The following is a 26,255-nucleotide window of genomic DNA, read 5'->3' on the forward strand; positions in this document are numbered from 1 at the left end:
CCAGATTCCGCAAAATGGCTTGAGGCCATGAAATCTGAGATGGGATCCATGTATGAGAACAAAGTGTGGACTTTGGTTGAATTGCCCGATGATCGGCAAGCCATCAAGAATAAATGGATCTTCAAGAAGAAGACTGGCGCTGACGGTAATGTTACTGTCTATAAAGCTCGACTTGTTGCAAAAGGTTTTCGACAAGTTCAAGGGATTGACTATGATGAGACCTTCTCACCCGTAGCGATGCTTAAGTCTGTCTGAATCATGTTAGCAATTGCTGCATTTTATGATTATGAAATTTGGCAAATGGATGTCAAAAGTGCATTCCCGAATGGATTTCTCGAAGAAGAGTTGTATACGATGCAACCGGAAGGTTTTATTGATCCAAAGGGAGCTAACAAAGTTTGCAAGCTCCAGCGATCCATTTATGGACTGGTGCAAGCATCTCAGAGTTGGAATAAATGTTTTGATAGTGTGATAAAAGCATATGGTTTTATACAGACTTTTGGAGAAGCCTGTATTTACAAGAAAGTGAGTGGGAGCTTTGTAGCATTTCTGATATTATATGTGGATGACATATTGTTGATTGGAAATGATATAGAATTTCTGGATAGCATAAAATGATATTTGAATAAGAGTTTTTCAATGAAGGACCTCGGTGAAGCTGCTTATATATTGGGCATCAAGATCTATAGAGATAGATCGAGATGGTTAATTGGACTTTCACAAAGCACATACCTTGACAAAGTTTTTGAAGAAGTTCAAAATGGATCAAGCAAAGAAAGGATTCTTGCTTGTGTTACAAGGTGTGAAGTTGAGTAAGGCTCAATGCCCGACCACTGCAGAAGATAGAGAGAAAATGAAAGATGTTTCCTATGCTTCATCCATAGGCTCTATCATGTATGCAATGCTGTGTACGAGACCTGATGTGTGCCTTGCTATTAGTTTAGCAGGGAGGTAACAAAGTAATCAAGGAGTGGATCACTGGATAGCGGTCAAGAACATCCTGAAATACCTGAAAAGGATGAAGGATATGTTTCTCGTTTATGGAGGTGACAAAGATCTCGTCGTAAACGGTTACGTCGATGCAAGCTTTGACACTGATCTGAACGATTCTAAATCGCAAACCGGATACGTGTTTTTATTGAACGGAGGAGTTGTCAGTTGGTGCAGTTCTAAACAAAGCATCGTAGCAGGTTCTACATGTGAAGCGGAGTACATAGATGCTTCAGAAGCAGCAAATGAAGGATTCTGGATGAAGGAGTTCATATCCGATCTAGGTGTCATACCTAGTGCATCAGGTCCAATGAAAATCTTTTGTGACAATTCTGGTGCAATTGCTTTGGCAAAGGAATCCAAATTTCACAAGAGAACCAAGCACATCAAGAGACGCTTCAACTCCATCCGGGATCAAGTACAGGAGGGAGACATAGAGATTTGCAAGATACATATGGATCTGAATATTGCAGACCCATTGACTAAGCCTCTTCCATGAGAAAAACATGATCAGCACCAAGGCTCCATGGGTGTTAGAATCATTACTGTGTAATCTAGATTATTGACTCTAGTGCAAGTGGGAGACTGAAGAAAATATGCCCTAGAGGCAATAACAAAGTTATTATTTATTTCCTTATATCATGATAAAAGTTTATTATTCATGCTAGAATTGTATTAACCGGAAACATGATACATGTGTGAATGCATAGACAAACAGAGTTTCACTAGTATGCCTCTACTTGACTAGCTCGTTGATCAAAGATGGTTATCTTTCCTAGCCATAGACAAAGAGTTGTCATTTGATTAACTGGATCACATCATTAGGAGAATTATGTGATTTACTTGACCCATTCCGTTAGCTTAGCACTTGATCGTTTATTATGTTGCTATTGCTTTCTTCATGACTTATACATGTTCCTATGGCTATGAGATTATGCAACTCCCGTTGACCAGAGGAACACTTTGTGTGCTACCAAACATCACAACATAACTGGGTGATTATAAAGGTGCTCTACAGGTGTCTCCAAAGGTACTTGTTGGGTTGGCGTATTTCAAGATTAGGATTTGTCACTCCGATTGTCGGAGAGGTATCTCTGAGCCAACTCGGTAATACACATCACTTAACCCTTGCAACCATTGCAACTAATGAGTTAGTTGCGGGATGATGTATTATGGAACAAGTAAAGAGACTTGCCGGTAACGAGATTGAACTAGGTATTGAGATACCAACGATCGAATCTCGGGCAAGTAACATACCGATGACAAAGGGAAAAATGTATGTTGTTATGCGGTTTGACCGATAAAGATCTTCGTAGAATATGTAGGAGCCAATATGAACATCCAGGTTCCAATATTGGTTATTGACCGGAGACGTCTCTCGGTCATGTCTACATAGTTCTCGAACCCGTATGGTCCGCACGCTTAAAGTTTGATGACGATTATATTATGAGTTTATGTGTTTTGATGTACCGAAGGTAGTTCGGAGTCCCGGATATGATCACGGACGTGACGAGGAGTCTCGAAATGGTCGAGACAGAAAGATTGATATATTGGACGACTATATTTGGATACCGGAATGGTTCCGGATGAGATCGGGATAATATCGGAGCACCAGGAGGTTATCGGAACCCCCCGGGAGGTGTATGGGCCTTAATGGACTTTAGTGGAAAGGAGGGGAAAGGAGCAAGGGAGGGTGCCACCCCCCAAGCCCAATCCAAATTGGGAGGGGGGCCGGCCCCCTTTCCTTCCTCCATCCTTCCTCTTCCTTCCCTCTCCCTCTCCAAATAGGAAAAGGAGGAGTCCTACTCCCGGTGGGAGTAGGACTCCCCCCTTGGGCGCGCCTCCTCCCCTTGGCCGGCCCTCTCCTACCCCCCCTTTATATACGGAGGAGAGGGGCACCCCATAGACACAACAATTGATCTCTTGGATCTTTTAGCCGTGTGCGGTAACCCTCTCCACCATAGTCCACCTCGATAATATTGTAGCAGTGCTTAGGAGAAGCCCTGCGACAATAGAACATCAACATCGTCACCACAACGTCGTACTGACGGAACTCTCCCTCAAAGCTCGGCTGGATCGGAGTTCGAGGGACGTCATCGAGTTGAACGTCTGTAGAACTCGGATGTGCCGTGCGTTTGGTACTTGATTGGTTGGATCGTGAAGACGTACGACTACATCAACCGCGTTGGGCTAACGCTTTCGCTTTCTGTCTACGAGGGTAGGTGGACATACTCTCCCCTCTCGTTGCTATGCATCACCATGAGCTTGCATGTGCATAGGATTTTTTTTGAAATTACTACGTCCCTCAACAACCTTCTCCTGATATAACATGTCCATGGAATCCAACTTCTTTTAACACAAACTCACATTTGCTAAATTTGGCGTATAACTGATGTTCCCTGAGCTTCTCGAGAACTAAACACAAATGATCCTTGTGTTCCTCTTCATTCTTCGAGTACACCAAAATGTCATCAATGAACACCATGAAAAATTTATCCAAGAACTCCATGTACACCTTATTCATCATACTCATGAAATAGGCAGGGGCGTTTGTCAGTCCAAATGACATAACCGTGTACTCATATAGCCCGTACCTTGTGGTGAAAGTTGTCTTGGGTATATCCTGTTCTCGAATCTTTAGTTGGTGGTATCCTGATCGAAGATTGATCTTGGAAAATACTTTAGCTCCTTGCAGCTCGTGAAACAAATCATTGATCATCGGCAGTGGGTACTTGTTCTTGATCGTCACTTCATTCAATGCATGATAATCAACCACCATTCTCTGAGATTTATCCTTCTTATCAACCAAGAGCACTGGGGCTCCCCATTGTGACGAGCTTCGTCGAATGTAACCTTTCTCCAATAACTCCTTAATCTGTTTCTTAATCTCCTCCAGATCATTCGCGGGCATCCGGTATGGTCTCTTCGATATTTGTCCGGTGCCTGGCAACAGCTCTATAAAAAACGCGATGTCTCGATCCAGCGGCATGCCTGGTAGTTCCTTTGGAAATACATCCGGGTAATCCTTCACTACAGACACTTCCTCCTAAACAACGCCCGTGAGGGAGTTTAGGTGAGTCCTCTTTGGGGTATGCCTGGATACATACTTAATCCTTTTTCCCTCCAGGGTGGTGAGTAGAATTGACCTACTAGCACAATCGGTGTTTCCTCCATACTTCCATAGCCAATCCATACCCAATATCACATCCAATCCTTGTGACTCCAGAATTATTAGGTCTGAGGGGAAAATATGGATGCCAATGTTTAAGGGTATCCGGTCACACGATCGGCTGGCCATATACTCTGCTCCTGGTGAGCTTACTAACAAGGGTGTCTTAAGGGCTAAGGTGCGTAACTTGAACTTGTCCACAAATCTCCTTGAAATGTATGAATGCGATGCACCAGTATCGAAAAGAACAAGAGCGGTAAATGACTTAACCAAAAACTTACCGATAACTGCGTCTGGCTGCTCTTCAACCTCCTCCATGTTCACGTGGTGTAACATTCCGAGAATCATGCTACAGTAATCTCATGCCTGATGATGCCTTGTCATCATAATGAAGTTGATAATCCTCACTTGTTTCAAACATAGGTCAAATTCAGATTCCAAAAACAAGTCAAATTCTTGTTTCTCCAAATTGTCGAGCAAAAATGTTCGATGGGTTGAAAATATTCGCTAACTAATTGTCATGAATGGTTCAACATCATTTGAGATATTTAATTTCCTTTGGAAATTAAAATAGTTCCAAATCAGCTTTTTCTTATACTTTTCCATTTGTGAAAAATTCAAATCAATTCAAACTCCTCCCAAAGTTTTTGTGGTAGTGCCAAATATTGCAATGTATTTATGTGGCCAAGTTCCACATTTTTACAAAGACCAATTGGCAGCTCAAAATATTGCAAGCAGATTCTGCAAACAGAATAAAAATAAAACAAAAAGAGAAAGGCCAATGCCCCCTTTCCTCACCGGGCCTCAACCCTGCCGGACCAGTCGCCCCCCCTACAGGCCGGCCCACTCCCGCACACCCCCTGGCCTTTTAGGCCGCTCCCTCCCGTGACCTAATCCACCCCCACGATCTCCACCCTCTCCCTCCAGCGCTGCCACATGAGAGAGCGCTCGGCCCCGATCCACTTCCACACCCCGCATGATCCCCTCTCTCTCTCTCTCTCTCGCACGACCTCCCAACCCCGCTCGATCTGGATGCCAGCTCGTGCCCAGGGCGCCCAACCTCGGCGCCATCCACCTCGACCTCCTCCTCGCGGCCCCGTCGCCTCTTCCTCTTGGCCAGACGCCTGCCCGACGCCGTCGACGTTGCCGCCACCTCGCTCCGTCGTCGGACCCGCTGGACCGCCTCCTCGACCCCGCCCCACCTCTCCATCGACGGTCGTCGTCGAGCCTTGCCACCCCGTACGCCTTCAACGGGGGTGAGGACCCCTTTTTCCTCGCTTCCATGTCCTCGGACGTCACTGCCCCCCTCCCCCCCTCCCGCTCCATGCCCGAACATGCCTCGCCCTCGTCGCGAGCCACGCTCCGGCCGCAGTCCCGCTCGCGCACCGCGCACGGCCGCCTGCCCGCGCTCACTGTCGGTGTCAAAACTGGTGGATCTCGGGTAGGGGGTCCCGAACTGTGCGTCTAGGCCAGATGGTAACAGGAGGCAAGGGACACGAAGTTTTACCCAGGTTCGGGCCCTCTCGAGATCGAGGAGGCTAAACCCTAGAAGCTAGCCTATGGTATGTTTGTTGATGTGTACATTGACCTACGGACTAAAACCCTCCGGTTTATATAGACACCGTAGAGGATTAGGGTTACACAAAGTCGGTACAATGGTAGGAGATCTTCATATCCGTATCGCCAAGCTTGCCTTCCACGCCAAGGAAAGTCCCTTCCGGACACGGGACGGAGTCTTCAATCTTGTATCTTCATAGTCCAGGAGTCCGGCTGAAGGTATAGTCCGGCTATCCGAACACCCCCTAATCTAGGACTCCCTCAGTAGCCCCTGAACCAAGCTTCAATGATGACGAGTCCGACGCGCAGATTGTCTTCGGCATTGCAAGGCGGGTTCCTCCTCCAAGTAGTTCATAGAAGATTTTGAGCACAAAGATAGTGTCCGGCTTTGCAAAATAAATTTCCACATATTGCCATGGAGAGAATAATATTTACACCAATCTAATCTGCTGACGTATTCCGTAGCGTGTCACACCACGGCCAAGCCTTTATTCAAGTCGTTTCATTATCCCACCTCAACGCGTCATGCGAGGCGGTTTCCTTGGAACGTTTTGTTAAAGCAGAGATCGTGTCCCCTTATTCCAGGATTATCATCAATACGGGCGTGGGTAACACAACCGCGCCATCGATTACGTCGCTTGGAGATAAGCGAGTTTTACCAGGCTGGTGGGGACATGTAGTTGCGTCCACCCATATAAGGGGATAAAGATCCACCTTTTCACCTACGCCTTCTTCCTCCTTCGCCTATCCATTCTTGCGCACTCGAGCTCCAGCGCCCAAGTCCGCACTCCCCACCTCGACCTTCTCTAGCCATGTCTGGAGCGGGAGGCAAGTGGATGGTCTCCTCCATCACGGAGGGACATATCAAAAAGCTGAGGAAGGCCGGATACCTGTCTAACGACATCGCGTACCGGCTCCCCGAAAAGGGGCAGCTCATCCCCACCCCTAGGCCCCATGAGAGGGTGGTGTTCCTCCCCCATTTCCTCCGCGGACTGGGCTTCCCTCTTCACCCATTTTTCCGGGGGCTCATGTTCTACTACGGCCTGGATTTCCACGATCTGGCGCCGAACTTCGTCCTCAACATCTCGGTGTTTATCGTCGTGTGCGAGGCCTTCCTCTACATCCGCCCCCATTTTGGCCTATGGCTCAAGACTTTCAACGTCAAGCCGAAGGTGGTGCGCTGCAACCAGGCGGAGTGTGGAGCCGCCATGGTGGGCAAGATGGCCAACGTCCTATGGCTCGAGGGCTCCTTTGTGGAGACCCTGAAGGGGTGGCAATCGGGGTGGTTTTACATTACTGAGCCGCGCGACACCGAATGGGTCGCACCCCCTGAGTTTCGATCCGGACCCCCTATGCGGCTCACCTGCTGGAAGGAGACGGGCCTGTTGTGGGGTAAGAAGGGAGAGCTGACCGGACTCCAAACATGCGTCCAAACCCTGGTGGACAAGAAGCTCAAACTTGTCAACGTAGTCCAGGTTATGCTCATCTGCTTGATCCTCCCGTGTCAACAACGGGCTTTCAACCTGTGGGAGTTCGACCCGGCGCGACACCAAACCCTGAGTAGGCTCTTCGACACGACGTACGAAGATGCCTAGAAGGTGCTTTTCAAGGGCGCTGAGGCTCCCGCATCCGCTACCGAGGATCGCGGATTCAGTGCGCAGCGTCATGCTCTCGCGGTAAGCTATTTTTTCCTTTTACAGGGTATCAGTTTTTCATAGTTTGACTCCATGTGGGATCTAAACACCCTTACATTTGACAGGATTGGCAGGTGACATCCGGACAGATCAATTGTCCGGCTCCTATGCCCGAAGGCCCAGCGGACGCTCGCTTGGCGAAGCTGCTGGTTCCGGCACCCTATGTGGTGCCGGAGAAGAAGGCCGCAAAAAAGGCCGCGGGGACTCAAAAGAGTGCCCGACGCCAGGAGGTGTCGGATCCATCATCCGACGGTTCTAGGGCGCATTCCTCCCGTGAAGACGAGGAGGAAGAAGAAGAGACCTCTCCTCGTCCAGCGGGGGGAGAGAAGAAAAGGAAGGCCGCCCTCTCAGGGGAGGCCGAAGGGTCTAAGAAGGGGAAAACCCTTCCTCCGGACTGCTCCACCGACGCCGACGACGGCGGAGAGGAGTGGCAGCCCAGGGCCAAGCCCCTGGAAAAATTGTAAGTATCCGGATACCAGAGTAACTCATAGTATTCTTTTATTGCACAGCTTTCCCTTACGTCGAATATGTTTATGCAGCCCACCCAAAGACCGGCTCGACGCGTCGTCGAGCGGCTCACTTGACTCGTCGGATGTGAACTCGCTTCCGACAGCATCCTCCCCCCTCCCTACGGACGACACCGAAGTGTTGTCCCAACAGGTTCCAAGCCGGGAGGAGGTGGTCCTGGAGGCGCCGCAAGGCGACCTCCCGGACTCCAGGAGTAAAGGGGATGAAACCCCCCGGGGCTCCAAGTCCGGCTCTAGGCCAGACACCGCTCCGGAACCTTCAGAGGTTCCAGAGTCCGGCAGGGGACCTCCTTCCAAGAGGAGCAAATCCGCCGTGCCGGTGGCCCCCGTCCAACAGGAGGTGCCGGAAAATATGTTGGAGGCGCTCCAAGGCGCCTCCATCGACGAGGAGCACCACGCTATTATGAGTGCGGTGGCCCAGAAGGTTCAGTCCGCCAAGAGCGGACTGACTGAAGCTTGTACTGGCCTTTTGACAGGTAAGAAATACCTTGTTTTTAAATATATATAAACAGGTGCAATTGCAAAAAATAACAGGATTATCGTGGCTATTTTAGGGGCCACGTCTGAAGTGGCGACCCTTAAGCAAGCGCTAGTCGAGGCTGAGAAGAGGTTGGCCACAGAGCGCACCGAGCGGGAGAAGTATGAGGCTGAGGTTGGCAAGGTGCGGCAAGAGCTCCAGGCTCTCATGGAAAAACATGAGAGTTTGGAGCTTGACTCGAAGACACAAGCGTCCGAGCTCGCAGTGGCTATTGAAAATGCCAAATCTGCCAAGGCCGAATCCCAGAAGACCCTTCAGGAGTTGGATGAGGTGAAGAAGATAGCGGTGGGTAAGGCATTCTTTATGCAAAGCAAACACATAAACGTGAGGTTCTTGTTACTTACCCGAATCCGGAGCTCTCCAGGAGCGTTCGCAGATCTTCCCCGGAGTGTGTCCGATGCCGCCACATTCTATCGAGCCGAGGAGGGCAGCTCGACGGAGAAGGTGTTCTGGTCTCAGTACGCTGAGGCCGGACACCCCGTGCCCCAGAGCGACCAGCTGAAGCAACTGGTCGAGCTCCACAAGGCGGCCGAACAGGCCATGAAGGGCCTCATTATTCGGCTGTGGCTTGGAGGGGCTCTTCCTAGGAGCTATTTCGGGCTGGTGCGGCGGCTAGTGGAGGCCTGTCCAAGGCTCGAAGTCATCAAGCGCTCCGTCTGCATTGAGGGTGCCCGTGGGGCCCTTGCCCGTGCTAAGGTGCACTGGGGCAAGCTGGATGCTAAGAAGCTTGTGAAGGATGGGCCACCACCAGGGAAAGAGCATCGCAAGCCCGAGAATTACTATAAGGATGTTCTGAAGGGTGCCTGCCTTGTGGCGGATGAATGTTCTAGGGATGTAATTTTTGAGTGAAACTTGCTTGTTTTGTCCTATGCGCTAAAAATTTGTTTATATGCGCTAAGCAATGCTGTTGGAATTTAAAATATTACCTTTTGTGCGGCTGTTTATCAATTCTGAGAGATGCCGAGTCGTCGGCTTCTGCCCCCGTGCCGCTAGTGCTAGGGTGTTCGGGGATAAACCTGAGCGCTCTTTTTCCCATTTTTGGGTCCTTCGAGGGAGGCTCTTAGCCCAACGAACAAGGCAATCGGACTATAATGCGTGAACACTCTCACTTAGCCATAGAATTCTATAATTTTAAATTTCGGCGAAGCCCCTGGTATTCGGAAGACCGAGTTCGGGGCGCTATCCACGCCTTGGCCGGACAGAGCCAACTCCTCGCCCTAAGCAGATAAGTCTTTAGGGACTCGAAAAAACCTCTCGAACAGCGACCAGCTCTCGCTTCATCATGACAGTCAGTTTTAGCTTTCTCCACTGAGATGCTCGACCCAGCTCAACTGGGGCACAATCGTAGTGGTTCTCCTAGTGCTACCTTAGCCGATATAGCGGAACGTAAGGCACCAAAACATAGGAGCCGGGCAAACCCAACTATTGACCCAATACATGATTCGGAGCCGATGCATATAATGCTATAAGTTTGGGGTGCCGCACTTGTTAAAGTGTTCGGACTTCTTACACCATATTGAGGGGTACTAAAGCCCCTGGCGTATTTTGGCCGTACCAATGTGCATGGGTGCAGCATGTCGTTGAGGAACATATATAAAGAAAAAAGGTAATGCAAAAATAGACGAAAGCTATGCATTGTTTATTAAAAAGGGGTGCGATCTAGGCAGAACGATACAAGTAATGCGATAAGTAGAAGGTTGGACTAGTTAACATGTCTGCTCCAGGGGAAAGCTGTAGAATAGTATGTGGAACGGGTATACTGCTCGTGATAGAGACCACCTGGGAGTTCCGTAATGCGGCATGGCTTCTCTGCTTCCCTGGTTCTTGCGTCGTTTGTGCGGCAATTGAACTGCCGAACAGGCCTTCTGAAGGATGAAGTCTTGGAAGTAAGAGAATATTAGAAAATCGGCAGCCCCTGGTACGGTTTAAGCCATGTTTTGGGCGTCCCGTGATGGTGCCCCTCCCCCTGTGCCCATGGTATCTCTAGAGCGTAGTTATGTACGCGAAGTACTAGCGTCGCCTTTTTGCGAGGGTTGGGGTTGGGGACGCATTGCTATGCCTACTCGGATCGTGCCAGGCAGTCTTGTTATAGGTTACTCCGGGCGCGCTTGACGGTGTCCGGTCGTTTAGTGGCCGGACTAGAGAACTGCCTGGAGAGGCTGCTTTGTACTTCCGCTGCAAGGGCCGCCGTGTGCTCCTCCGTTCGGAGGGAGCGTTCGGTGTTTCCATTGACCGTAATTACTCCTCGAGGGCCTGGCATCTTGAGCTGAAGGTATGCGTAATGCGGTACCGCATTTAACTTAGCGAATGTTGTTCGCCCGAGCAGTGCATGATAACCACTGCGAAACGGGACTATGTCGAAGATTAACTCCTCGCTTCGGAAATTATCCGGAGATCCGAAGACCACTTCAAGTGTGACTGAGCCTGTACAGTTGGCCTCTACACCTGGTATTACGCCTTTAAAGGTCGTTTTGGTGGGCTTAATCCTCGAGGGATCTATGCCCATTTTCCGCACTGTATCCTGGTAAAGCAGGTTCAGGCTGTTGCCGCCGTTCATAAGGACTCTAGTGAGATGAAATCCATCAATAATTGGGTCTAGAACCAATGCAGCGAATCCGCCATGACGGATTCTAGTGGGATGGTCCCTTCGATCAAAGGTGATCGGGCAGGAGGACCATGGGTTGAACTTTGGGGCGACTGGCTCTACCGCGTATACGTCCCTTAACGCGCACTTTCGCTCCCTTTTGGGGACGTGGGTTGCGTATATCATGTTCACCGTCCATGCTTGTGGGGGAAAACCCTTCTGTCCATTGTTGTTCAGCGGTCGGGGCTCCTCGTCGTCATCGCTATGCAGCCCCTTGTCTTCATTTTCGGTGTTTAACTTGCCTGCCTGCTTGAACACCCAACAATCCATGTTGGTGTGATTGGCTGGCTTTTCGGGGGTGCCATGTATCTGGCACGAGCGGTCGAGTATTCGGTCCAAACTGGACGGGCCCCTAGGATTCCTTTTGAATGGCTTTTTCTGCTGACCAAATTTAGAGCCTCTGAATCCAGCACTAACTGCCGTATCCTCAGCATTGTCGCCGTTAATGCGGCGCTTCTGTTGTTGCGACGCGGCCTGCCACTACTGTCCCTGGTGTCCGAATTACCAGGGTTCTTGGTCATATTGTTACTACGAGTAAGCCAGCTGTCTTCTCCCGCGCAAAAGCGGGTCATGAGTGTCATGAGTGCTGCCATAGATTTCGGCTTTTCCTGTCCAAGGTGCCGGGCCAGCCACTCGTCACGGATATTGTGTTTGAAGGCTGCTAGGGCCTCAGCGTCCGGACAGTCGACTATTTGATTTTTCTTTGTTAGGAACCGTGTCCAGAATTGCCTGGCCGATTCCTCTGGCTGCTGAATTACGTGACTTAGGTCATCGGCGTCTGGGGGTCACACATAAGTGCCCTGGAAATTGTCAAGGAATGCGGCTTCCCGGTCCTCCCAACAACTGATTGATCCTATTGGCAAGCAGTTAGCCAATGCTGAGCTGGTCCTTTAAGCTTGAGTGGGAGATATTTGATGGCGTGGAAATCATCGTCGCGGGCCATGTGGATATGAAGGAGATAATCTTCGATCCATACCGCATGATCTGTTGTGCCATCATATGATTCGATGTTTACGGGTTTGAAACCCTCGGGAATTTGATGATCCATTATTTCGTCTGTAAAGCAGAGTGGGTTGCGGCGCCTCTATACTGGGCTATATCATGACGTAGCTCCAATGAGCCTTGTCTACTTTGTTCGGTCCCGCCGAATTTGTGGCCGGCGTGACGGTTACCGTCTCGAGCCGTGGGGCTCCCACGCAATCCGTAGATCGATCTTCTTTGCCTTGCCTTGTCTTCCAACATGTCTCGTAAGTCCGGTGCATATTCCCGTGCCTTGGTACGGGGTGCGGCTTGAGTGGAAGGCCGAGAGGCCTCTCTGTCGCGACCACGAGGTGGCCGGTCAGCCGCATCAAGTGCTTCCTCCTCTAATCGGGGTAGCAACCTGCGCTTTGGGTAGCTCTTGGAGGGGCGTTCGAGTTTATGCTCTTCGGCCGCGAGGACTTCAGTCCATCTGTCGACTAGCAAATCTTGATCAGCTCGAAGTTGTTGCTGTTTTTTCTTGAGGTTCTTGCCGTGGCCATAAGCTTGCGTTGAAAATGCTCTTGCTCGACGGGATCCTCTGGCACGACGAATTCGTTGTCATCGAGGCTTGCCTCGTCTTCGGAGGGAGGCATATAATTATCGTCCTCGACCTCTCTGTCTGCCGCTCTCTCATGAGGGCTGGTTTCTCCATCCTCCTGTGCCAAATCTTGCTGGAGGGGGTTTTCTTTGGCGCTTTTCGGAGTATTATTATCTCTCGTGCTGGAATCACCGTGTTTGTTTTGGCGGGATTTTGAGCGGCGCCGCTGACGCCGGCGCTTAGGCTGTTTCTTGGAGGGGTCATCCTTCGCTGTTCCATCTCCATCTCCCTCTTTTGGGGTGTCCATCATGTATATGTCATATGACGAGGTGGCTTTCTAGCGCCTAGTAGGCGCTGGTTCTTCATCATCTCCTTCATCGGCGTCCATATCGTCGATATCTTCGGAGTCGAAGTTGAGCATGTAGGTTAAGTCGTCGACAGTGGCTACAAAGTGGGTGGTGGGTGGGCTTTGAATTTCTTCATCGTCCGTATGTACCCCAACCTTGCTGACCGTAGTCCGGCCAGGGCTCTCCAGATAAAGAGAGAGACTTTAGTGACTTCAGGATATCGCCGAAAGGCGAGTGCTGAAAGATGTCCGTGGCAGTGAACTCCATGATCGGCGCCCACTCGGATTCGATTGGCAGGGGCGCGGAGGGTTCGGAGTCCAGAGAGGAGTCCGGCTCCTTGGAGTCACGAGTCTCGAAGAGTACGGGGCTAGTGCTTGGCTCAATCGCTGTTGGGGTCGCAGCCCCCGAGGTGGCGTCCAGCCGCCCATCCTCGATCGGCGCAGTTGGCTCCAAATTAAGGGTCGGAGCCGATGCGGGTGCGGCCTCCAGGGCACTATTCGGCAGCAAAGCTAGATCATGCTCGTCGTGACAGTGCGGCGCGCTCGGCAGTGGCTCGAATCCATTGAAGATCAAGTCCCCGCGGATGTCAGCTGTGTAGTTTAAACTTCCAAATCTGACCTGACGGCCAGGGGCGTAGCCTTCGATCTGCTCTAGACGGCCAAGCGAATTGGCCCGCAGTGCGAAGCCACCGAAGACGAAGATCTGTCCGGGGAGGAAGGTCTCACCCTGGACTGCATCGCTATCGATGATCATAGGAGCCATCGAGCCTGACGGCGACGACACAGAGGAACTCTCAATGAAAGCACCAATGTCGGTGTCAAAACCGGTGGATCTCGGGTAGGGGGTCCCGAACTGTGCGTCTAGGCCATATGGTAACAGGAGGCAAGGGACACGAAGTTTTACCCAGGTTCGGGCCCTCTTGATGGAGGTAAAACCCTACGTCCTACTTGATTAATATTGATGATATGGGCAGTACAAGAGTAGATCTACCACGAGATCGAGGAGGCTAAACCCTAGAAGCTAGCCTATGGTATGTTTGTTGATGTGTACATTGACCTACAGACTAAAACCCTCCGGTTTATATAGACACCGTAGAGGGTTAGGGTTACACAAAGTCGGTACAATGGTAGGAGATCTTCATATCCGTATCACCAAGCTTGCCTTCCACGCCAAGGAAAGTCCCTTCCGGACACGGGACGGAGTCTTCAATCTTGTATCTTCATAGTCCAGGAGTCCGGCTGAAGGTATAGTCCGGCTATCTGAACACCCCCTAATCCAGGACTCCCTCACTCACCTAGTCGCCTGCGCTCACGGCCGCCCATGCATGCCCCAAGTCGTCCTCGCCGCGCCGCGCGCGCGCACTCCCTGCGCCGCCGTCACCGCTCTCACCGCCGTGCCCCCTTGCGCGCCCACCTCCAGCCGCCGTTGTCGCCGTGACCATTCCCGTCCCCTACAGCGCCGCCCCGCTCGCCTGCCGCCTCACCTCCGCCCCGCCTGCTGCTCCCGTCCGGCCTCGCCCGCCGACGCCCGCAGCTCCAGGCGCCGCTGCTGCCGCCCCGCCTCCGCTCCCTACGCCGCTGGCAGCCTCGCGTCGTTGGTTCGCCAGCACCCCCTGATGACGCGTGCACGCACGGGCGCCCACCCTGTTAGCTCACTGCACCCGCGCGCCCGAGACCCACTAAGGCCCCCAAGGGCCTATGACAAGGGGGGCCCGCCCCAGAACATTTTTTTAAAGTAATTAAAAAATAATAATATTGATAAAAATATTAATTAATTAATTAATTAATTAACTTAATTAATTCTGATTAATTAACATAATCACTTAGTTGACTAATTAATCATGATTAGTTAGTCTAGCTAATGACAAACGGGGCCCACATGTAGTTGACCCAGTCAACTGCATACTTGACTGCTGACGTCAGCATGATGTCATGCTGACGTCATCTTTTACTATTCTGGATAATGTTGAAATAAATAATTAAATTCCAGAATTAATAAAAACTTTAGAAAATCATATTAAATAACCGTAGCTCGGATCGAAAAATGTATACATGAAAGTTGCTGAGAACGAGGGGACGAACCCGAATACGCTACCCACATACATGTCAGATGCCTATAACTATCTGAACATGGAACATTCCCCCTCCGGTCATCTGTCTGACATAGGTCCGGAACCGGGAAAACATTCCCGGTTGTTTTCCCCCTTCACCTATATCGTGTAGCCATACGTTAAGTCACACCCGGCACAACACATTGCCACGTTATGCTTTGTGATACTATGTTTGCATTATATTTACTGTTTCTTCCCCCTCTTCTCTCCGATAGACCCTGAGACCGATGCTGCCTCTGTGATCGACTACGTCGACGACGACCCCCCCCCCTTGCTAGAGCAACCAGGCAAGCCCCCCTTTGATCATCCCGATATCGCCCATTCCATTCTCTCATGCTTGCATTAGATTTTGCTACTATTATTGTTTGCTCCTATTCTACTGCATAGCCTGTTTATTGTAACATGGTATTGTTACCTACCTGCGTATCCTAAACTGCTTAGTATAGGTTGGTTAGAGACCCATCAGTGACCCCCACTTGACCCGATTGCCCCGCTGGATTATCAGAAGACCCGATCAACGGGATCGAAGACCAGGCCCCAACACCTCACGTCACATCACGCCCCTTTGTTGCTTGACTCTGCAAAGTTACCATCGAGTGCCGAGGGTGGAACCTCATACATCACTCCTGATGAGATCTCTGTAGAGTAGCTATTTGGTTGTGGTCATCGAGGGTGATTTCCTCCTTAACCACTTTCGATACGACTCTGTCGTGCAACCCCTCAAGTGTGAACCTCGAGGGTGGTTCCTCTTACGTTCACCTTGATGTTTACATCGAGTGGGAATCTGACAAGGGTGATTCCTCAAGTTTCCCCCCTTGGTATTAGACACACCGTTACTATGGTTACTATGACTTTGCACTGGACCCTGTTACTAAAGACGGGTTGGCCCTGAGGGGTACCCACACGAGCTTAATTGCGAGTGATGTGGAGTCGGGTTGACCTGGGAGGTGCCCGCAAGATACTTACGAGGCGTGGCCAGGCATTCTTAGCCCTTGCCGCAAGTACTCGAGACGGGGCGACGGGGTCACATCGATCGTGAGTCTCTGCTTGTTACCGTGCGTTCCTAATCCACTACGATTTGGATATTTGATCCGAGGGGCCTCTGGCCTGATAGCACTAACCATCACGTGGGCATAGTATGGGCGTTCTGCGTTGTATACATCAGCCGAAGCTTAATAGATGTCAGCGACTAAGCGGCGCACGCCGGGTTGGACTGGTAAGCACCTACCTTGTTGAAGGAGGTAGCTAGGTCTGCTCATCGGCCACCCACGCAACGTGCAGGAGTTCCCGGGGAGATGGCCCATGACCCCTGGGGGCATAGGTTTAGTCCGGCGTGCTGGCCTCTCTATTAAGCCTAGATTGGGTTGCAGCGTATTGTTTGGCCGAGGCCGGGCATGACCCAGGAAAGTGTGTCCGGCCAGAGTTAATCAAGCATGGTGGGTAAGTTGGTGCACCCCTGCAGGGAAGAAAACATCTATCGATAGCCTGTCCTACGGTAACGGACACTTGGAGTTGTATCCCGATCGATACAACTAGAACTGGATACTTGTGATGAGAAATGGATTGTGATGAGACTTGGATATGAGATGATAACTGGATAGTATGGCTCTGGGATTGCTTTCTCGCAGGGAGTCGAGAAAGGATCTCTGGCCGAGGTTGATAACACTTCTACTACTTTACTTATGCTACTCTACTCCCTCCTGTTGCTGCAAGATGTTGGTTTCCAGAAGATGCTAGTCTTTGATAGGCTAGGCTTTCCCCTTCCCTTCTGGCATTCTGCAGTTTAGTCCACAGATACAACCCATTCCTTTGATACAGATGCATACTTAGTTTAGATCTGATGTAAGTCTTGTGAGTACTTTGGATGAGTACTCACGGTTGCTTTGCTACTTCTTTTCCCCCATACCCGTTTGTTGCGATCAGATGTCGGAGCCTAGGAGCTAGATGCCACTGCCGATGCCTGCTACTACGTGGAGACCGCCGACGACCAGGAGTAGTTAGGAGGCTCCCAGGCAGGAGGCCTTGCCTTTTCGATCGATGTTGCTTTTGTGCTAGCCTTCTTAAGGCAACTTGTCTCACTCATGTCTGTACTTAGATATTGTTGCTTCCGCTGACTCTTGTGTATTCGAGCTTATGTATTCGAGCCCTCGAGGCCCCTGGCTTGTAATATAAAGCTTGTATTATTTTAATTTGTGTCTAGAGTTGTGTTGTGATATCTTCCCGTGAGTCCTTGATCTTGATCATACACATTTGCGTGTATGATTAGTGTACGATTGAATCGAGGGCGTCACACGTGGTTCACTTGTCCCTTGTTGAAAGGATTGGGCTTCTTCCTAGAGCTTCCATTGCCATTTCCATTCTTGAGTTCAGGACACTCATTGGCATAGTGTCCAATCTTCCCGCACTTGAAACAAGTAACATGACTTTGGTCCTTCTTGGCGGGTGTGCTTGGGTTAGAGCGATTCTGACTGCTTGCTCCACTCCCATTTCCATTCCTAGAGCCATTGTGGTTATGCGATCTTCCTCCATTGTGGTTATGGCCTCCATTGTTATGGGTATATCCTCTCGAATTTGGGGTGAACCGATGTTTCTGCTGAGCTCCTGAATTGTACTTCCCTTGTCCATTCTTTCTTTTGTGGCTCTCAGTCTGCTGCTGCTTTCCTTCAATCATAAGAGCCTTATCTACCAACTCATGGTAGTTGTTAAATGTCGCCACCATTAACTGCATACTCATCTCATCATTCAGCCCTTCCATAAACTTCTCTTGCTTGGCATCTGTTGCCACATCATCTAGGGCATAGAGGGCTAACTTACTAAAATCATCCAAGTACTGCCCCACAGTATGGTTTCCCTGGCATAAGTTGCGAAACTCACGCTTCTTCATGCTCATAGCTCCAGTTGAGACATGAGAAGTGCGGAACGCTTGCTGAAACTACTCCCAAGTAACATTGGCTATAGGGAAGGTGGCTGTGTAATTCTCCCACCATGAGGCTGCAGGTCTGTAGAATCGAAAGTATGTCTAGAGGGGGGGGTGATTAGACTACTTGACCAAATAAAAATCTAGCCTTTTCCCAATTTTAATTCTTGGCGGATTTTAGCAACTTAGCACAAGTCAAGCAAACAACCTACACATGCAATTCTAAGATTATAGCAGCTGAATGTAAAACAATTGCATATGAAGGTAAAGGGAGGAGTTTGCAGGGAGCAAACGCAATGTAGACACGGAGATTTTTGGCGTGGTTCCGATAGGTGGTGCTATCGTACATCCACGTTGATGGAGACTTCAAGCCACGAAGGGTAACGGTTGAGCGAGTCCACGGAGGGCTCCACCCATGAAGGGTCCATGAAGAAGCAACCTTGTCTATCCCACCATGGCCATCGCCCACGAAGGACTTGCCTCACTAGGGTAGATCTTCACGAAGTAGGTGATCTCCTTGCCCGTACAAACTCCTTGGTTCAACTCCACAATGTTGATGGAGGCTCCCAAGTGACACCTAACCAATCTAGGAGACACCACTCTCCAAGAGGTAACAAATGGTGTATAGATGATGAACTCCTTGCTCTTGCGCTTCAAATGATAGTCTCCCCAACACTCAACTCTCTCTCATAGTATAGGATTTGGTGGAAATATGATTTGAGTGGAAAGCAACTTGGGGAAGGCTAGAGATCAAGATTTATGTTGTTGGAATGAAGTATCTTAACCTCAACACAAGTGTAGGTGGTTCTCTCTCAGAAAATGTATGTTGGAAGTGTAGGCATGTTATGATGGCTCTCTCCACGAATGAAGAGTGGGTGGAGGGGTATATATAGCCTCCACACAAAATCTAACCGTTACACACAAATCACCAAACTCGGTGACCGAATCATACAACTCGGTCAGACAATTTTATTCATAATGTGACCGTTAGGGTTTTCGGTGGGACCGACATGTCAACTCGGTGGAACCGATATCATTAGGGTTAGGGCATAACGTAAACTTGGTGAGACGGATTACACAAACTCTGTGAGACCGATTTTGGTAATAGACTAACCAGAGAGTTGGTGAGGCAATCTCGGTGGGACCGATTCACTCTCTCGGTAGGACCAACACGTTACGAAAGGGAAACAGCGAGTTTGCATTACAATCTCGGTGGGACCGATCGCTCATCTCGGTTGGACCAAAACGTTACGAAGGGAAACAGAGAGATTGCAATCCCATCTCGGTGAGACCGAGATCCCTATCGGTGGAACCGAAAAGACTAGGGTTTGTGGTAGTGGCTATGTCAAGTGAACTCGGTGGTGCCGGATAGATCAAATCGGTGGGGCCGAGTTTGACTTTTGGTTTGGGATATATTTGGATATGAGAAAGTGGTTGAGGGTTGTGGAGCATATCATTAAGCACTTTGAGCAAGAACCTCATTAAGCAACATCTCATCCCCTCCTAATAGTATTGGCTTTTCCTATGGACTCAATGTGATCTTGGATCACTAAAAATGAAATGTAGAGTCTTGTGCTTTGAGCTTCAGCCAATCCTTTTGTCCTTAGAATTTTGAGGGGTTCACTTTCTAATCCATGCCATGCCAATCATTGAGCTTTTCCTAAAATATTTATCTTCAAGTAGCATAAGCTCAATGAGCTATATGTTGTTAGGAATTACCAAAACCACCTAGGGATAGTTGCACTTTCAATCTCCCCCTTTTTGGTAATTGATGACAGCATATAGATCAAAGCTTCGACAAATGATTATAAGATTGAAAAACATCATCGCTTTGAGAAGTATGTGATAAGCAAGGGCCCCCCTAAATTTTTGCATTATTTAAAATTTGCTTTTGAATGCAAATGCACAATCGAGGATCATGGGTTATTGTTCCATGTCACATACATCTTGGTGGAGCGCTCAAAATGATAGAAATTAAAAGCATGCACTCATCACCAAGCAAGTGAATGATCATATATGGAATATAAAGGATAGCATCATTCAACCAAACATTAAGATAGCATATGATCAACCACATGATCATATAAGTATCTCACAAGGACATAAAGTATCTCACACAAGCACACAATAAAGTGGTTCAACCAAAATAGCAGGAGAGATAAAAAGCAAGACACTCTCTCTCGAAGCCTATGATCTATACATATTTCTCCCCCTTTTGGCAACAAGTGACCAAGAAGTTTGAAAATGCATAGTGCTATACGTCTCTTAGGCTTGGTCTTCGAGAGGTGGTGTAGATAGAACTCCAAAGATGAAGGCTTCTCATGAAGTAGTTGGAGCTGATGGAGTGGGTGCTGGAGGTGGCACTGGAGCTGTAGCTGCTGGTGCTGACACTGAAGCTCTAAGATCTGAGACTGGCACTGCAGCAGACCTTGGACCTCGTGGCACATGCTTAAAAGCAGTAGTGGTTGCTTTTCCTCTCCTCTCCTCTGCTTCCTCCTAAAGCTGCTCAACTGCAGTCTGAATCTCAGTCACTTTCAGATCAAGATCATAGAATTTTGTTTCCACAATCCTCTCCAGGCTCTCCTGATTCTGAGTCAGGGTGTCCAAGCCCTTCTCAATCCTCAGTGTAGCTTGAATCAAATAGGCTAACTGATCTTGCTTGCTCTTCAGGAAGACTCGAGATGCCTCTTCAACACTTGGCATCTGGGCAGCTTTCTCAGCCTTTTCATTGGCTCTCTTCTCCTATACTTGAGCTCATGATGGTTCTTCCTCATTCATCACAACAATGTTTTCTTGAAACTCAGGATATAGAGGTAGATTCTCCTTGTCCAGCAAGTAAGTCCCTATGCCCATCTTAGAGTTGATGAGCTCCTGAATGTGTGGGGCATACCCACAACTCCTCTTTTGATCAGCAACAGTCCTTTTGACCGTTTCTACACTCAATCTCATAACTTTGAACTTCTGGGGGACATCAAAAATTTGCAGCATATTGATGGAGTGTCCTCTGATCATCTTGTGATCTCCTGACTTGGGTAGCAATGTGTGCCTTAAGATCCAGTTAATGGTAGGCAGACCAGACAACAAATAGTGTACAGATCCAAACTTAAGTGTTTATAAAGCCTTATCAGGGATCTCCTTGTACATTTTGCCATTGAGTTGTGGTCTTTCTTATTGGTGGCATACACGTCCAAGTCATCTTCATGTTCCTTTGGGGCATTAATTAGCTTGGCCCATTCATCAACTGTGGACTGGTACCTAGTACCCTCAGACATCCAAACTATCCTCCCATCTGGATAGAAGTGGGCAATGGAGTAGAACTGCATGATCAACTCATCATTCCATTTGGTGAGCTTTTGTCCAACGAATTCATCTACTCCACAAGCCTGAAAGCTGTCATACACTCCAGGGAAGTGATCTTCATTTTCCCGGATGAACTCCCAGTCCATCCATTTCATGTCACACACTATGGGCTTCTTGTCAAGCAGAATAGTCTCGTAGAAATCTTGTTGTTCCTTTGTATGGAACCTGTAGTCAACTGCAGTCCTCCTCCTAATAGCATAGGGATCAGACTGTCTCCACAACCTCAGTCTTGCATCTTTCCTGATGTGCATGTCCTCAGCGATTGGGTGAGCATCATTGTGATCAGGAATTTTGGGCTTCAACTTCCTCAAAACAAGAGAATCATCATCTTCTTCTTCAGCTTCAGGGACTGGGGCCTTGTTCTTCTCCTCAGCAGGTATACTCCTGGTGTTCCTCTTGGGTTTTGGGGGTTTCTGAGCAGCAGCCTTGGGAGCATACTTGGGCTTAGATGGAGTAGCCCTTGACTTGATTGCATCTCCCATAAGCTTCTGAGCCTTAGGAGCTAGTGCAACATACTCTTCCTCCTCCTCTTCTTCAGAATCTCTCATAATGGAGGATCTACCAAGTACTCTGGCAGTGGTTTTCTTGACCCTTTCCTTCCTTTTCTTTCCTTCTCCAACTGCCTCTTCAGTTGTCTTGGAGGTTTCAGCAGTTGAGGCTTTCACCTTTGACATGGGAATTCTCTTTGCTGGAGCCTTCTTGTGCATCCCTGCCTTTGTTGTAGCAGCTGAGCCATACTCTTTCTTTAGCACATTTTTCTTGGAGCTGACTTCTTCCTCAACAGCCACATAATCCTCATCCTCAGAATCTGAGGTCTTCTTCTTCCTTGTTCTGGTGGCTTCCTTGGGCAAGTTGCTTGGTGTGCTCCTGCTGCCCTCATCAGAAGTGCTAGAGGGACTAGTGCCCTCACTCATACGAACCTGCTCCTCATACTTGTTCTGGCTGTCACTTTGATCAGATATCTTGCAGGCACACTGTTAGCAGACCCTGTCAATAGATTGTAGATGGGGTAGAGTAGATGAGCATCACAAAGTGCAGAATTTTTGCAAAACATATGACTTAAAAACTTAGTTTTAGTTCTTCACAGAAAGCATTTAGGATCCACCAATTTGTAAACTCGGTGATACCGAAGCAGCTTTTGGAACCTAAACTAGTGAACTCGGTCAGACGGAGTCACAGTTCGGTGGCACCGAGACTGCTAGGGTTTCACAGAGAATCAAACTCGGTCACACCGATTTGTAATTTTCGGTCAGACCAAAAACACATGTGCAATGGCCTAAGCAAAATCGGTGAGACCGATTTCTACAACTCGGTTGGTCCGAGATGAGTTCGGCGGAGACCTAACCCCAAATTTTTCAAATCAAATCTAATCTACGGGATGCTTTCGCTGGACAGGATGATTTCATACATGGCAAGAATCATGGCAAAGAAATGTGCTACAAATCGGAGTTAAGGAATAGCACAAAGATCAAGTTCATAACCTACTTCGGCGGTGAACTTGCTACGGTGGCAACGGCAGGGCAGATTGCCATTGACGGCGGCGGAGACCAGCGGCGGGAGGTCGCTGGTGGTGAGAGGATGATCCAGAGACCCAATGAGGCAGAGCAGGTCACGCGCGCGTGAAAGGTCATGCACCCGTCAGTATATATATAACCTGACCCTGTCGGTGTGACCGAGTGGAACAACTCGGTGGCACCAAGATGCAGAACTGCAAGCGGTTACTACAACTCGGTGTGACCGTAAAGTTCTAATAGGTTGCACCGAGATTGAAAACCTAGATCAACTTAGTGATCTCGGTGTGATCGAAATGGATAACTCGGTCATACCGAAGTGCACAAAGAGGTTTTGGAAGTTTAAGTCTATGACGAATCGGGGACTCCGAGTGCTCCTCACACAGAGTGGTTCGAATCTGACTTGATCAAACTTTGTGATGTAGCATGAATAGAGTTTGAGACGAGGAAAGCATAGATAGCTAGAGGGAGTTCTTAGGCATTCATGTCCATCCATTTGGCAAAATAGAAAAAGCCAAACAATCAAAGCAACAAATGGATGTCCTTGAATGAGTAAAATATGCAGCCAACATGCTCACACAATAAGATGGCAAAAGAAGTATGTGACAAAGCATGCACAAACACTCTAGCATCTATCAAGCAATTTGGCGATGACTAGGTCATCTATATATGAGTATATTGACTTAGGAGTCAAATGAGAACATTCGATCATAGGTCATACTCATCGTTTAAGCACAAGTGGGGTTGCCACTTTTACATAAAGCATTGTTGTGTTCACACCATTAGAGTTGCTTTAGCTCAATTTATTAGAGTAAAGTTGCCCCTAGATGTGATATCCCCCCTTAAAAGGAATGAACTAACCTTGGGTTTTGTCAATGATGACTTCATGTAGGTGTTGAAGATGTAGATGCTCAATGTTGATGTAGATCCTTTGGAGCAATCCTTTGAAGCGAGTTGCACTTTTAATACCTACACGGGTTAGTCCCACAAGGAACAAACAAGGATATACATAGACATAGAGTCATATTCACATGAGATGATGTCCATGAATGCATTAGGTTACCTTGTCCCTTGTCTTACCAACAAGAGAGTTTGTGACTCCTTGAACTAGTGCAAGATATGGAAGTTGTTTGCACTTTTCCTCACCAAAATTATATGAGTGAAGTGTGTTGACGGAGTCACCCTCAAGAACTCTCTAGTTCTTCTTCTTCTGGATCCACAACATCTTGATGGGAATCCTTGGATTGTAGTCGTACTTGATGAAGTAGAACTTGATGTAGTCTTGGGAGCCCACTTCACCATGGCTTTGGGAGCTTCTTTAAATGCATCAATCTCCTCTTGAAGCTTGTCCTTCCCTTTTTGCTTGTGGTCTTGTGGTGGAAGATCATCTTGACCTTGTGTCCTTGAAAGAAGTACGATCATACTTCTCTTGTTGAGGAACAAATTCTGTCTTGGGGTATTCATCTTCTTCCCACTCAACTCCATTGGCATTGAACTTTCGTTCAAAACCAACACCTTGATTCTTCCGGTGTCTTCCTTGCTTGCGTACAATTTCCTCAAATTGCTTACTTCTTGCAAGGCTCTTGTAAACACCTTTCTCTATAATTCCCTTCAATAAGCTATTTTATTTCTCAAGCATAACTTGGCTAAGAGAATCATTAGTGGAATCAAGAGAACTACTAGAAGCAACATCATTGAGTTTAGCATGATTATTGTTACTACTAGACGAAGAATCTTTCTTACTCTTGTTGCTAGATTTAACTTGTGGCATGTAAGTAGACAAAAGTAAATGCTTGGCAATCTAAGAGGAACTTTTCTTGCAAAGATAATCATTGATCGCCTTTAAGAACCCATGCTCTTACTCAAGGTTGAGTTTTTCGAAGCGTAATCTAACACCCTCGATGCGACTATAGCTCCCACGTGCCGAGGCACGACTTAGAGACATAATCGCATTGAAGGCATATGTCGCAAGTAAGGTAATCTTTACACATCCCATGTAATATAATAATAAAGGGGAGAGAACATAGTTGGCTTACACTCGCCACATCAATCAAGGTACATAAATAACATTACATCATCCAAACACTCATGGCCCGACTACGGCGCCAAAATAAAAGATAACCCAACATGCGACATGGTCCCGATCACCCCCAACTGGGCACCACTACTGATCATCAGGAAAAGAAACATAGTAACGTTGAGAGTCCTCGTCGAACTCCCACTTGAGCTCAAGCGCGTCACCTGGAGCAGAATCATCAGGCCCTGCATCTAGTGTAATAGTAATCTGTGAGCCACAGGGACTCAGCAATCTCACACCCTCGCGATCAAAACTATTTAAGCTTAAATAGGTAAGGCAAGGTAATATATATGTTGAGCTGCAGCAAGCGACTAGCATAATGTGGTGGCTATCCTATTCACAGAAGGGAGCGAGAAGAGGAGGCAAAGCGCGAACGCATAACTAAAGGACAACCTGCGCAAGCATTACTCCAACACCGTGTCCACTTCCCGGACTCCACCGAGAAGAGGCCATCACGGTAACACACTCAGTTGATTCATTTTAATTAAGTTAAGGTTCAAGTTATCTACAACCGGACGTTAACAAATTCCCATCTGCCATAACCACGGGCACGGCTTTCGAAAGTTCAAATCCCTGCAGGGGAGTCCCAACTTAGCCCATGACAAGCTCTCATGGTCAACGAAGGAATAGACCTCCTCCCAAGACGTTCTAATTAGACTCAATATCTCGGTTCTTCAAGACACTTCGACAGGTTAAAACAAGACCAGCAACACCACCCGAATGTGCCGACAAATCCCGATAGGAGCTGCACATATCTTGTTCTCAGGGCACACTCAGATGAGACATCCTACTAGTAAAACCAACCCTCAAGTTGCCCTGAGGTGGCCCTGCAGTCTACTCGGTTCGGACCAACACTCAGAGGAGCACTGGCCCGGGGGGGTTTAAATAAGATGACCCTCGGGCTCCGGAAACCCAAGGGAAAAAGAGGCTAGGTGGCAAATGGTAAAACCAAGGTTGGGCATTGCTGGAAAAGCTTTAATCAAGGCGTTCCCATTATAACCCAACTGCATAAGGAACGCAAAATCCGGGAACATAACACCGATATGACGGAAACTATGGCGGCAAGAGTGGAACAAAACACTAGGAGAGAGGCCGAGCCTTCCACCCTTTACCAAGTATATAGATGCATTAAGATAACATAGCAATATAATGATATCCCAACAAGTAAATAAATGTTCCAACAAAGAACGGCCTCCAATCTTCACCTGCAACTAGCAACGCTATAAGAGGGGCTGAGCAAAGCAGTAACATAGCCA

The sequence above is a fragment of the Triticum dicoccoides genome, chromosome 3A (assembly GCF_002162155.2).
Source record: "Triticum dicoccoides isolate Atlit2015 ecotype Zavitan chromosome 3A, WEW_v2.0, whole genome shotgun sequence".
Taxonomy (NCBI): domain Eukaryota; kingdom Viridiplantae; phylum Streptophyta; class Magnoliopsida; order Poales; family Poaceae; genus Triticum; species Triticum dicoccoides.